The following is a 14159-nucleotide window of genomic DNA, read 5'->3' as shown; positions in this document are numbered from 1 at the left end:
ACAATAACTCTATTACTGTCAGACCTAAAAACGTAATACTAAGAAACTAAAAAATAAAATTTATCCCTATGTCACACTTTGCATTACACTGTTAATGTTTTACCTAAAATACTTTACACTACAGCACTGGAAGTGGCACTGCTGCCAGTGTTTTAATAAGGGAATAAAACAAAATTGCAATTGACATTCAGTTGTTTATGGAGATTTGGAGGCTTTGCCTTTTTCTACGGCATTGTACAAGACAAAACATTGAGTCTTGGAAGTGTTAAATCGGAGAGAACAGCAATGCTTTGTAGGATATTGCTCGCCTCTGAAATCTATACTTATATACCTGCATACTTGGTTTTTTTGAGGAAACGAAAGAGCCAGCGTCGTCAGGACGCTGCGGAAGGATCTTCTCTTGACATCCTTGGTCTTCTAGGAGACCTGGGCAAATAACTTGAGATGTCAATAAACTATGTGATCGATATGGTATCTCAGCAATGTGGATCTTTTATCAAGATCAAGATCTTCGATGGGCTGAAGGTCTGTGCTACCCCGTTGTCCAAACCGATCGCCCCTCAACCTTTGAGGTGGCAAAGCTTAGGCCACTTGTTCGATGTTCTTACCGAGAGAAAGTCTTGGGGCTCATCAGTCTGAAGTCGTCTTCAACACTTCAGTGGACCCAGCCTGTTTACCACAATGACAAAAATGGACATTTCTCTTACATATATTTCATTTGTTACTGATATATATATACACATATGTTTATTATCGTTTTCGTGATAATAATAGGAGTATGCGAGAAAAAAAATGTCCGAAAAGAACATTCCATTTCTGATCAATAGTGTACTTTATCATTTTGTTACAGAAGAAGTATAGCTTAATTAATAGATACATTAGTATTTAAGATACCTTAAATATTTAATATAACAAACCAGCACAAAGGCCTTTTGAAAATGTCATTTTAAATAAAATAATATAAAAAAAGGAAAGTGAGATTGAGATTTGAATTTATTAAAAAGCTTTCTTTTTTACAGTACATCAAAAGGAAACTTTTCTTAAGATCTTACAAGGAGCCCTAGCTCGCCTTCCAATGTTAGTGTAAAATAAAACCATTTGATCATTACAGTAAATTTAGAAAATTTATTTTCAAAGAATTAAAATAAAATATAAAAGTTGATTTTTGCCATTTTCGCAATCCGTACTACATAAACATTTATTTATTTTAACGATGTTGCTCAAATCTTCCGGAAAGAATCTCATTCTGTAAATCATTCACAACCAGATAAAATACTTGAACAACTACGAATGTCATTTATTTGTATTCCATTAATTGTTTCAAGTATGGTGTTTAGGCCACTGAGGTATTTCGCTTTTTTTTTTACTTTTAAAATTTTATCCATCAAATTTCTGATTTCTATCTCCCTTTCATCCTTATACTTTGATAAATATTTCTATACCTCAACAGAATGTATCATTGAATTTCTCATTAATGTTATACTTGCAGTTTTATAACATTCCTAAAACAAATTAAAGCAAGAAAAGTTTATTGCAGCCTACTGCCCTGGCAACCTCTCTTTGGAGTGGTAATAAAAAACTCGCAGCCTATTAACCTCATCCACCAGTGTACAGTGTGTAACGTTTTATCTTCAGCTACCAATTCACTCTGTCTACAATTTAATATTTATCTCTATCTTGATCATCTCTATCTCTACCTACTATCTTTATAGCCATATTCAACAAGTTTTTTTTTTGTTTTGTTTTTTTCCGAACCCTCTAAAACGGAAATAAAAGTGAATTAGTAAGTGCATTACTGTGAAACAAGAAAAAGTAATTCGTGTTGTGTCTTGCCTTCTACTACCTTTGGTATTTTAAGGTTACCTGTTATATTTAATTTTACATATGAGCTATCCATTCAAGGAGCTATTTTGAGTCCGGAGGTGAGGGGCCTCCTCGTGTTGTTTCAACAAGTTCACCCAACTGCCAATTTATAAAGTTATCTACAATCATCTCCGTGCTCATGAAATATTTCATCTTTCTTTATCCACGTTGTTGTCTACCATTTGTTTACATTAATAATAATAGGCAATAACTAAATTAATTTTAATTTAGCAGATGATCAAGAAAGTAGAAAAATATATTAATAACTATTTTTTTTTCTGCCGACGTTTAGAACTATAACCTAGAATGTTTATTTATTTATTTTTTGTACCGCTCTATACCTCACAACATTTATTCTTCTTAATTTTCATTTTTCATGATTTCATTATTTTCTTCTGTTTTCAATTAATTATTCTTTCTATAAGGATTATGTTTCAATTTTTTAAACATTTTATAATTTCTCTCTTATTATTTCAATTTGTTTTTGTATAGTTACCATTATATTTTCCTTACTCTTCTCTTTCACCGAATATACTCACATGTTATTTACTGCTAACACATGTTCTTTACTTACAGGTATATTTTAATTCAATTAAGGTGTCTATTTTTTTCTCGTTTTTCACCTGAGATGCATAGCGTTTCTAGACCCAAAGAGTACATCCACTTTACAACCATTGTAATCTGATAGTGTGAGGGTGTCCAAATAACAAATAATATATAATCAATCGAATCAAATATAATTTGATTTAATATAACTAAAAGTCATTTAGAATTTATTTTCTATCAATATAAGTTGAATTCCATGACATATTAATTGACATCTTGAAATTTGTTTTATTTATTTATTGATATTTACAACTGTATAAAAAATACAACAAGTAAATTTGATCATAATGACATAATGATATGATACAGCATGTAGAGAAACTACCCAGCAGTAGAACTCTAAAAACAGTTTACAATATATGGTCGTATATAACGAGGCCATCTTCTTTTCAAGCGCCTCGGAGGATTGCCAGGAATGGAAGAGGAAGCAAGGTTAGAAACTAGTGGGTTTGGGTGGTTAGGGAGTTTATTATGGAAGGAATAATATCGGGTTCGGGCTAAATCGGTTACATAAGGAACATTTAGTTCTTTATGGATGGTTTTATTAATAACAAAATAAGGAGCTTTGAGGATTTTGGATTGTAAAGATTGGATACGAGAGGAATTTGAAGGTTTAGCGAAGCCCCAAAGCTCAACTCTGTATGTCCAGATGGGCCTTATTATAGTCATATAGATCAGTTTTTTGTAATGAGTTCGAAGTTTAGACCGTTTTTCTAGTAAGTGCTGCAATAGTCGGAATCTGCGTTCAGTTTCCTGTCTTTTCAGTCTTGTGTGAGGATTCCAGGTTAGTCGTTTGTCAAGGTGTAGTCCAAGATAACGAACCTGTTCTACAGGGGGTATTACAGTATAAAAGTATACTGTAGGGCAGTCGGCAGGTTTACGACGAAGTGTAAAGGTGATTTGATGGGATTTGTTGGGATTTATTTTTATCCTCCAGTTTCGACACCATTCTTCGAGGATTGTGACATGGGACTGGAGAGTTTGGGATGCAATCAAAGGGTTATTACTAACTGTGAGCACACATGTGTCATCAGCATACGTGGTAACGATAGTGTTAGGAGTTGTTGGGATGTCAGCTGTATAGACGTTGTAGAGGATGGGACCGCGAATACTACCTTGAGGAGCACCAGCGGAAAGAAAATATAGGGATGAATAGGAACAATTGTGGTTTACTTGGAATAATCTATTAGTAAGAAAGGAACGGATGATGAGAAAATATGTAGGAGATAGGAATTTACGGAGTTTGTAAAGCAGTCCCGGGAGCCAGACTCGATCAAAAGCCTGCTCTATATCGAAAAAGACTCCCGCGCAGTACATTCCGCTCTCCAAAGAAGTCGAGACAACGTCCACCACACGATGACATTGCTGGATAGTGTAGTGGGATGTTCGGAATCCAAATTGGTGATCTGGGATTATATGATAGGAATCTAGGATGGGGTATAGGCGTTTCAAAATAAGTTTTTCGAGGATTATTCCCATGATCGGTAATAGAGAGATGGGACGGTAAGAGGATGAGTGTTCTGGCGGTTAGAACTAAAAGTAAAGTTAGCATTATATAATTTCGCATAGTAATAATGTTATTACTGAGCTAAGAGGAAACTTATTCAGACTAGATGCTTTTAGTAGCTTGATTTAATATTTATAACTACGATATACATAGATTAAGGCTAGTTCAGAGTGCTTTTGATCTCCATTAATGGCCTTCAACTCCCTGCATTCTAATTAGTCTGTTACAATATCAAGAGGTATAAGCAAGAAGTATTGTTTAATTAATTAACTACTTATTAGTATTTATATTTCGAAAAATATATTCTTGCTTGATCACTTATATAAAAAACTCCTACTTGTTATTTTTAATTTTCAACACACACCGATTATTGATAGATATTCATTCTGGTGATTATACTGACATTATGTTAACCTATTCCTTTTATGTCCGACTTAAAATTTACTACATTTTTAGTACTTTTAGTGGTGTATATTGATTTTGTAATTCCTCTGATTTTATTATTTGATATAATGTCTTTATCAAAATTATAATTATCTTTTTTTATTTTTTCAAAACTTTATCTATTGATAAATATTATAATCTGCCACAACTTTGTTGGGTAATAGTGATAGCTGATCGCATTCATACTAAAATAAGAATAAAAATAAATAAATGAAAAAAGTACAAAAAAAAAAAAAAATCTCAAAAGGATAAAAAATGAACATAATCAAACAATCTACATGAAAAGAAATCAAATAAAATAATAATAATAATAATTTATAAATAAAATGATCACCAGTCACATTTACACTCTAATAAACAATATGTACGTAATAGGGTGCATTGACTATGGTTCTAAAGATTGCTGTTCCCCAAAGTTCAAGTCTGTAGGTGCCGATAGGTCTGAGTATAGTCTTATAAATTAGAAGTTTATTTCTAGTGAGAGATGAGAAGTCCTGCTGAGCAGTCGCTATAGTTGGCTGAATCGGCAGTTGAGTTCTTGTTTTCTAAGTCTAGTATGTTGTTTCCAGGTGAGTCTTTTGTTTAATATGAATTCAATATACCTGGGTAAAGGAATGTTAGTAAAAAGAACAGGTGGGCTAAAGCTGTGGCAGAGGATAAAAGTCATATGGGTGCATTTTGATTCATTAACTTTTATCCATCATTGCTCAATCCGGGTGTCGTGTGTATAGAGATTGGTTGAGGCTATTACAGGATCAGGATGGGAGAATAGAATAGCTGTATCATCGGAAAAAGTTGCCGTAACGTGTCGGGATTGATTGGAATGTCAGCAGTCAAGAAGATATCGAGAACAGGACCCAAGACACTGCCCTTGGGGAACTTCTGCCTCAACTGGATAGATATTTGAGTACTCAGAACCACTGCGACCTCGAAAGGAGTGATTTAGGAGGTAGGAGTGGAGGATAAGTATAATAGGTCTATAGGAAGCAGGGTTATTAGAAGGTTTTCCAGGTTTTGGAAAAAGAATTGTAATGGAGTCTTTCCACATGACAGAAAAGCGGGTTGTCCCAAGGATACAATTATAAAGATATGTAAGGAATATTATAGTTATGGGGGGAGTTGGCGAAGGATTTGAGGAGTTAGCATCTGTATTTGATATGTGACTAAAGAAGGGGTAACCGTTCTAAGAGATAAGGAGAGTGGGATTGGTGACGATGGGTATTCCTCAATTCTTTCGGATTGATCAGGATGAAATTCTGAATAAATTAAAAGGGAGATGTGTTTGGATTTTAGATTTTTTTGGTAATGTTCTAGAGAGAATTATCATGAGTAGAAAGGGAAGAGAGGTAGGAATTGGATGACTGGGATCGATGGTTGGCCAATTCTCTCTCGACAAGTTTGCTGTAATAATTAAGAGTGTCAAGTGCGTTGCCATAATGTTCTGGATTGGCGCTTAATCTGGATGAGGTCTTTTGTTGTGGATGTTGTGGTAGAGGATTTGTCTTGGGCTTAAGACATTATATGGTAGGGAGGCAGACAGACTTGTTGGATGAGTGTTGTAAAGGAATGAACTATATCGTCTAGGTTTTCAGGGAAAGTTTGAGATCGATTTGCTATGATTATTCCAAATGCATTGTTTTGCTATTACTGTTGCTTACTATAACTTAATATCAACATTACTCTCATTAGAAAATGAATTTCCTAAAGATTCTACAAACCATTTATCAAATCACCATTAAAAAAATCATGATGTCAAAATTCAGTCATTGTTTCATACCCAAACGCCACATATAATTATAGACTCGAATAGATTAGATAGTGGACAGGCGTCCAAAAAGTTGCCAGTAATTCAGTAATGGTTAGAGAAAAAATGAGGATTTAATGCAAAATTAAAATAATAATAAATCATATAAACATTTCAAATATCCATACACTTCAGCTCGAGTCAAATGGCAACGCTCGTGTTGTAATATTAAAGACGGTAAGTTAATCTTTGTATAGTAATTCCTGAGGGAGACAATATGTCATCCCAGGCATTTACCGCTCTATCGCGTGATAACATTTTAACCTGGCTGCGGCTCTTCGGACCAATTTAACTTTGATAATTAGCCTGCAATAGAGACAGCAAAATATAAAATATAGTTATATTGGAGTTGCTTAGGCAAGATAGTTGCTGCGTTACAATGATAGATCGATAGTCCTTTAACAAAATATATGTTATTACAATTATAAGTGATATAACACAAATTGGTAGAAACAGGATTACTATACACATGCATCTTATATTCCCTGGCCCCGAATTCCCCCAAATCTTACAGAAATTCGAATCATGGAAAAGACATTCAAATGATACTCATTTTATATTGCACGTTTTGAGGATTTTGATTTTTGCTCAATGATTTTACTAAATCTCATTCAATGCTTGTACTAAATTTCTCTCCTAATAATTAAAATTTATTTCTCGGCAGTCCCGAGGAATGAATTTTGATACTCCCACGCTAGTACATAGCGGCAACTCAGCCGTATGTATGTAGTATGTAGCCGCCAGGGATTGGTAAAAAGGACTACCAAGCCCAATTGCCTGAATAATTCCTCCCACCAGATGTCAATACCAATATATACTCTGGCATATATAACGAGATATTTTATGTAGTTTATCGATACTATCATTATTGAAAATTGTTTCTGTTTCGCTGGTCACAAGGACACGTTATAGACTGTCTCGCACATATCTAATATTTTATTTATTAAATTGTACACATCGGAAAAATTAATGACATAAGCTATTGTAGAAAAATTGGTCACAAATATTACAGGGTTTATTTGTCTAAAGTGATAAAGTCTTATTGTACATATGAAGTTTTGATGTTTTGTTGAGTGGTGATCCTCAATAGATTAATTGACTGAGTGCGACAAGTCTATATTATATATTAGTCTATAAGATTGCTGTCTATTAGAGTTAAAAGCGTTATTAATATCCAGAGAAAGGCTATAATTTTACATTTTTTCTACTGCCATTCTTTTGATTTAATAATCCATCTGGAGACTATGGAAGCACTGTTTAGGCAGCGAATCGTCAAGAATCGTTTATAATTTTCTTTAGGATGGAAATATTGATTAAGTAGCTTCCTGTTTCAAGGTGGAGAATGTAAGTTTCTGTATTTTTTGGCCAGTGATGAAGATAATCATTTGTCGGTTGCTTTCCATTTTCGACGCCCCAAAACTTCTTATGTCCATGTCTGGGTTATTATATACCCAGACATGGCCATAGAATTGAAAATAGTAACTTTTCCTACCTAATTACCGTTTTTACTTTTCTGGAGAATTTCTAACACTTTAGCACTTGCGATCAAACCTTTTTGAATGAGCACTTTGGAAGCGTTACAAAACCTCCCAAATATAAATGACCTCGATACTATGCAAAAGTCTATTATGGTGGGGGAAATTGTGACATCTGATTATTTAATTTCGTTTTCTATCATTGGTAGTAGTGAATTGATTTCGTTATGACGTTAAAAATATAAAATAAAACATTTCTATACCAAAGCGGTGTGAAGTGTTATGCATTTATCCTCAACCAGGGTGAATTTCCTCCTCCCCTCCCGATTACTGATGGATGAGTTACCCACTTTATAGATAGTAGTTGTGTCCCATGAGAATCTCCGGCCTTTGATGTAAAAGAACATAAATTTTCTGCTACAATCGGATTTTCTGAACATAGGACCTAAAAGTGAGGAGGTCTCACACACCCGTCTTATTCTCTTGATACTTGTAAATTAGTAAAAATGAAAAGAACATCAGTGTTAAAATATCAATAGAGGTTAGATTTACGACTAAACGTAAATAAATGTGCCAACTACTTTGCGTAGCTCTTTCCCCTTTATAGTAGCATTTCATCAGTTAAAACGGATTTCAAATTTAAAGAAATTGTGTAAAATTTAACTAAATTACAGAATGAATAATTCATATAGATTATCCATTCATTGAAATATTTGTCAATTTTTTCATAAACACCTAGAAGGAAAAGGACGTTTTCTTAAAAAAAATAAATCACTAAAGGAAAGTGTAAAAATCAAACATACTGTAGTAAATGTTTGGTCATGTTCAATTAATATGTTCCAACAGATACTAAAGTCAATTGAAACCGAGGTAGAGTAACTGTTACATTTAGAGACCAATAGCCGACACGAAGATAGAAACAGAAGGAAATGATTTGATGTTTATTTATAAAGGATTGAAGGAGTGCATGTTAATTGTAAAAGAGCTGAGCGAAGCGATAGCCAGTCTGCAAGTTTAGTAACGAAGAAATAGGATTAATGTTAATTATAGTAGTCCTGACTGCTAGGATTTATAAATCTGCGTTGCAACCACAGACGACCTTATGAACATACATCCACCAAGTTAAAGCAATGTCATTTAGATAAAGAGTTCTTTGCTTGTCATGGAAGAGTGACCGCGGAGGTTGAAGTTATGGTGGTGTCAGGATGGCAGTAATGGACCACCGCTAACACAACTTCTTCAATCACTTCTTCAACCAGTCCTGCAGAGCTAGAGGGTACCCTGAAGAAGAGCGGGAAGATACATTAATAACTTTGTTCGGTTCGCAGAGGGTCAGCTGGAACAAAATAAACAAAACTAATGAAAATCTAGAAAAATACTCTTCTCTAATCAGAAAATCCTGAAAACAATCAACAAAGAGAAAAAAAAACTCATTTTAGACAGTTTCTGTCCACATCATCATTAAAATATGTAGCTAATATCGAAATCAATGGTGTCTCCTTTTAGTTTGCCCTTCTTGTGACATTTCCATAGTAATGACCAAATTATTCTAAATTTAATAGACTACTAGAAGACGTGTTTAAGCTAGTCCAAGCACTATAAAATAAAAGAGATGGGACCCTTTAAATTATTTTATAAACAACCTTAGGCACTTGTAACGTGTAACAATATATCTTATATGATTCAATTCATTATAATCAACTTTTTCACAGAGCGCTGAGTCCGTATAATTCTCAAGATAAATCAGAGAAAATCAAAACATGGTATAATTAATACTTCTCGCCTAGTAAAATAATAATGACCAAATTCTGAAGATTGGGTTTATGCTTAAACAGTTTTTTTAGCGTAAAACTTTTCTTCAAGACCAAATATGACTGTAACTGGGAATGAAGATATCAGTGGATTCGTCTTTAATCCTTAATGAAGTTTCTGATCCACCAAAACAGAAAATATTTTAGTTTAAAGTTAAGGCGTTTCCTTTCTCGAAGCAGGTACTAACCTTTCTCGAAAATTTGTACGAAAATTTCAGATGGAGCTCATCAAATAAATTGACTTTATTTATTCATTCCAGATCTTTCCTTAAGATTTTTTTAATTTATCAAACTAAATAAATACCGGGACGTTAAAATATCGGTAGTTCAGTACAGTCGTTAATTAATACCCGAAATCCTCAAAAATAAGGGAACGACGATACCAAAATATATCTATAAAAAAAGAGACTACTGATGAATTTATATCTAATTATATCATATTTTAATGAAAAAAAAAAAATATATTTTTGTTGACTGATGCCGAACTCAATAACAAAAATTAATTACGTTCAGCAAGACTCAGTACTTTGCTTTATAAGAACAATTTTACACCCCTTGATAGTAAGAAGAACAAGGTGTAAATAGTGTGAAGAGAGAGAAAGGATTTCTACAGAGCCCCACAGCCTTATACAAATAACGGCTCCATTTGCAGTAATTCACACTGGAAATATAAGAACCTGTTATCTGGACCTCCATAACTAAGTCCATTATACCCCCGCTCTCTCCTGCTAATTCTTCTTCCGCAGTCTAATTATCTTAATAGAATAGACATAGTGTATTTTTAAATGTCTTTTCCCCTTAAGTATTGTTTGTTCTTCGAAGAACCGAGCTTGAAATGCGATAATTTGAAGAGTCCCTTCATAAATACTAAAAGCAGCTTTCGTATTATTTTTAACAATCCCCCGTTAAATTACCATAAGCAATTTTAGAAAAAATTGCAATTTGAAACATAAACTAGAATTTGAAACAGTTATAATAAAATTTTATTTTAGTGCATCAATGTATTGGTCCTAGTGCCCGTGCATTAATCAATGCTAACTCCTTTTCTGTTCAATCTGACAGATTTGCCTAACATTAACATGACATATGCCGCGCAACGCCCACCTCAAAAAAAATTCAATGATATAATACTAAACATAGCAAATGACATACACAGGAAAGGAGCTGGATTAGGTTGTGTGTGTGTGTGTGTGTGTGTGTGTGTCTGAAAAGGCTAGATCAAAAGCGATAAGTCGTATAAACTAAACCTAAATATTTAAGGTTTTTTTATGCTGGATTGCCATCTACATTGGTAGATAACGTAGTTTTGAATCCGGCTTTAGCAGATAATTATTTATTTTGTCACTGTTGTCGGGAGTCAACCTGGGGATCCTTCGGGGCACCCAGTTTCAATAAATTTGAAATTAAAAAATAATTTTATTCTGGGACATATGTCCCCTAAGAATAAATACATGGTTCATATATTAAGCTTTTTATTTGCCAAGCATTTACAAGTTTTAAGATAGTAAATGAAATTACATTGGGATATTGGCTTAACTATTGTTTATAATGTTAATCAATATATGCCTATATATTGCCTATATATATCAATATATTTATTTGATTAAAATGATGCGGTTTGGTTATACAATAAGTGGAGGAATAGGTGTTGTTTAAATGAAAGAATGGATGAGAACTAGCGAATGGAGATGGGAAGAAAATTTCAGAAGGAAGTTCCACGTATGACGAAGGGTTTGTTAAAGAAAGTGGTTCTATAGGAGGGCATATATAAATCAATCGGTTGGGATCGGGTGTTTAATGAGTGGATAGATGAACGAAGAGTGAGATATTCAAGGATATAGGTAGGTTTTTGATTTTAAGAACCTGGAATAGGATAAAAGCAAGGAGGTATTGCCTTCTGGAGGTTGGATAGAGCCACTTCAACTCGGAATACCAGCGGGAGAGTTGAGAGCGCCTAGGGAACCCAAAGATAAATCTTACAAAGCGATTCATGAGTCTCTTCAGTCTCAACTCTAGTCCTGCAGATAGCCTTCTATAGACCAAGGAACCCTAGTCGAAGTGGGGGAAGGCGAGAGAGGATGCTAGGAGCTGACGAGTGTTCTGAGGAATGGAATTATGGAATCTTAGGATTTTTTTTTAGTACAGTTACGGATTTGCGTGTGATTTAGGAAATTTGATTATTCCGGGAGAGGTCTTGGTCGAAGATGACTCCAAGGTACCCATAATTGGAAAAAAAATCCTTTACAAATCACCTCTTGGATAACCTTATGTTAAGAGACAATACTTCCTTACGAAGTACTAAACGTCTGACCCTCTATAGGTTGTAGGTTTTTTTTTTTTTCAATTTGAATATCAATTAGTTGTTATCCTCATTGAAACAGTTAAACAAGACTTCATTTCACATTTTAACTTGTGATTTAAATAGGAAGTCGGAGCAAGTAATGGAGGATGATGAAAAAATATTAAATAAAACCTCTGTTCTAATATACGTTTCAATTGGCGGTCGCATGTGCAATGAGTTTAATCTGATTTTTGTAACCATAGTTTTCAATAGTTAGTTTCCTAATTTCACTTATCCTATATACAAGACATTAGATGATAGGATAACTCAATATAATCATACATTGAATTTTCAATGTAAATATAAATAAATATTTGAATATAAGTTCAAATACAATATCATTAGTTTTTAATTGAAAATAATTAATTCAATAATTAAGTAACATTATTTTGCTGATATAAATTTGAAATTCTACATTCAGAAGATCAACAACTACATATGTTTTTTTTACCACCTTTCATTTATGTACTTTTATATAAAAATACAATTACAAACATGCATGAAGATTGTAAAATTTATAAATCAGGTATGTAGGGAAAATATGATACCCAATAAAATTGTATAAGAGAAGTAGCAATCATCAAAATTAAATTATTAAAACACGAAATTCGAACTGCAGTATATTTTATCGGGAAAATAACAACCAAATTGTAGCAAATACGATGGTATGATTTAAATGATATCGATTCTTATTTAACAACTTCATATAGCTCTTCTAGACACCACCTGTGTACTTATTATGATTGTTCACTAAAAAAGATTAGTCATACAAAATAAAATTTAAAAATTATTACCATACATTAAATAAAATTATCAAATTGATTTCCGCTGAGGTCTATACGAGGTATAAAATGTTCATTTCTTCAGATATAACAGTAAATAACACTAAGCCCACATAAGTAAGGTGACCGGTCGACAGATTGCTAAGTCCCTTAATAAAGTAGAGTGACCTTATTGAACTTCAAATGTTCAATTACGGAATTCAAAATCATTCCCTATGTTTAATTGTTCCTTAGTTCTACTAAGTGACCACCACCGTCAACCGGACCCCCTACTATTGTCCTATTAGGATAGCCTAAAAAAAAAAAAAGAGAGCTCGAAACCTAAATAATACCTTTGAACCAAAATCATTATTGTCATTTACCTATTCTTCCGTATTATTTTATTGTACCCTTGCATGTGTTTAGGAAAACATATAATTGGGTTCGAAACGTTGTCGGCACGAATAAAATACGAAAAATTGAATTTGAACTCGCATTAACTTGAGGAAAATATCCAATTAACCGTTGATATATTTTAAGCCATAAAATATTAAATAATAAAGGACCTCTAAAAGTAATATGTACGACATCAATAGGAATTAAAAATAAAGTAGAGAGCCTGAGAAGGAGGCACTAAGAGGTCCTTTGTCCTTTAAAACCTAAGGATCTGCAACAAGTCCTCTGAAAGGAAAAATGACATTCATATTTCAAAACCTTATCAGCGGCAGAGGCACGAAGGGGAAAGTGGAACATTTCCTTCTCGTTTAATATATAAATCCTTTTTGTGAAAAGTGTCATCGAGGTAGATGTCGAGAAAAAAGAAAATTCGGTTCCTATCGAGGCTATACATCTTGTCGAGGTAGTAAAAAGAGACGTTGAAAATATTTCTATCAGTATTGACGCTGACTAATATAAAGCTCCAATACTCAGGTTTAATGTATTTATTATTACGAGTACTTCTTCCAACTTTTAAGCTTTTTATAATTAATAGGCTCTGATCTAATATCGTCAAACTGTGTTGAGAAGTTTGAGTAGCCATGATATATTTCCACTATTGCTCTAACCAATTGTAAACAGTGGCACTCTTAATTTAAAAATAAATTACACTTAAAAGGTAAGAAAATATTAGCACAAGGCTAAATATACCTGAATCATCTATTATTTTTTCACTAACTCACTTAGAAGATAACTTTATACCGTAACTTAGTACATAACTTTATACCGTAATACCGGCAGCATATCGTCGGTCCAATTCCTATTCAATCCAAGTGGTTCATCTGAAATGTTTTGATATAGTTTTGCCAGAATTATGATTTTAGATTTATGGCAACAGGTAATTCCCAATTTCGATAAAAGTCGACCATTTTGCATTTTTAAGTATATATATCAGCTAAACCGTCGAACATCAAACGTATCCAATCCTTTCAATCTAAAATTCTTCGAATCATAGTTAATGCACCCTACTACGTTTCCAACAGAACACTACACCATGACCTACATATCCCTTTTGTCCTTGATCTCATTCCAACCAAATTCTCAAAATTCCA

The sequence above is a fragment of the Halyomorpha halys genome, unplaced genomic scaffold, assembly GCF_000696795.3.
Source record: "Halyomorpha halys isolate HHAL.00 unplaced genomic scaffold, Hhal_1.1 Scaffold532.1, whole genome shotgun sequence".
NCBI lineage: Eukaryota > Metazoa > Arthropoda > Insecta > Hemiptera > Pentatomidae > Halyomorpha > Halyomorpha halys.
Note: the sequence above shows the minus strand (reverse complement) of the source record.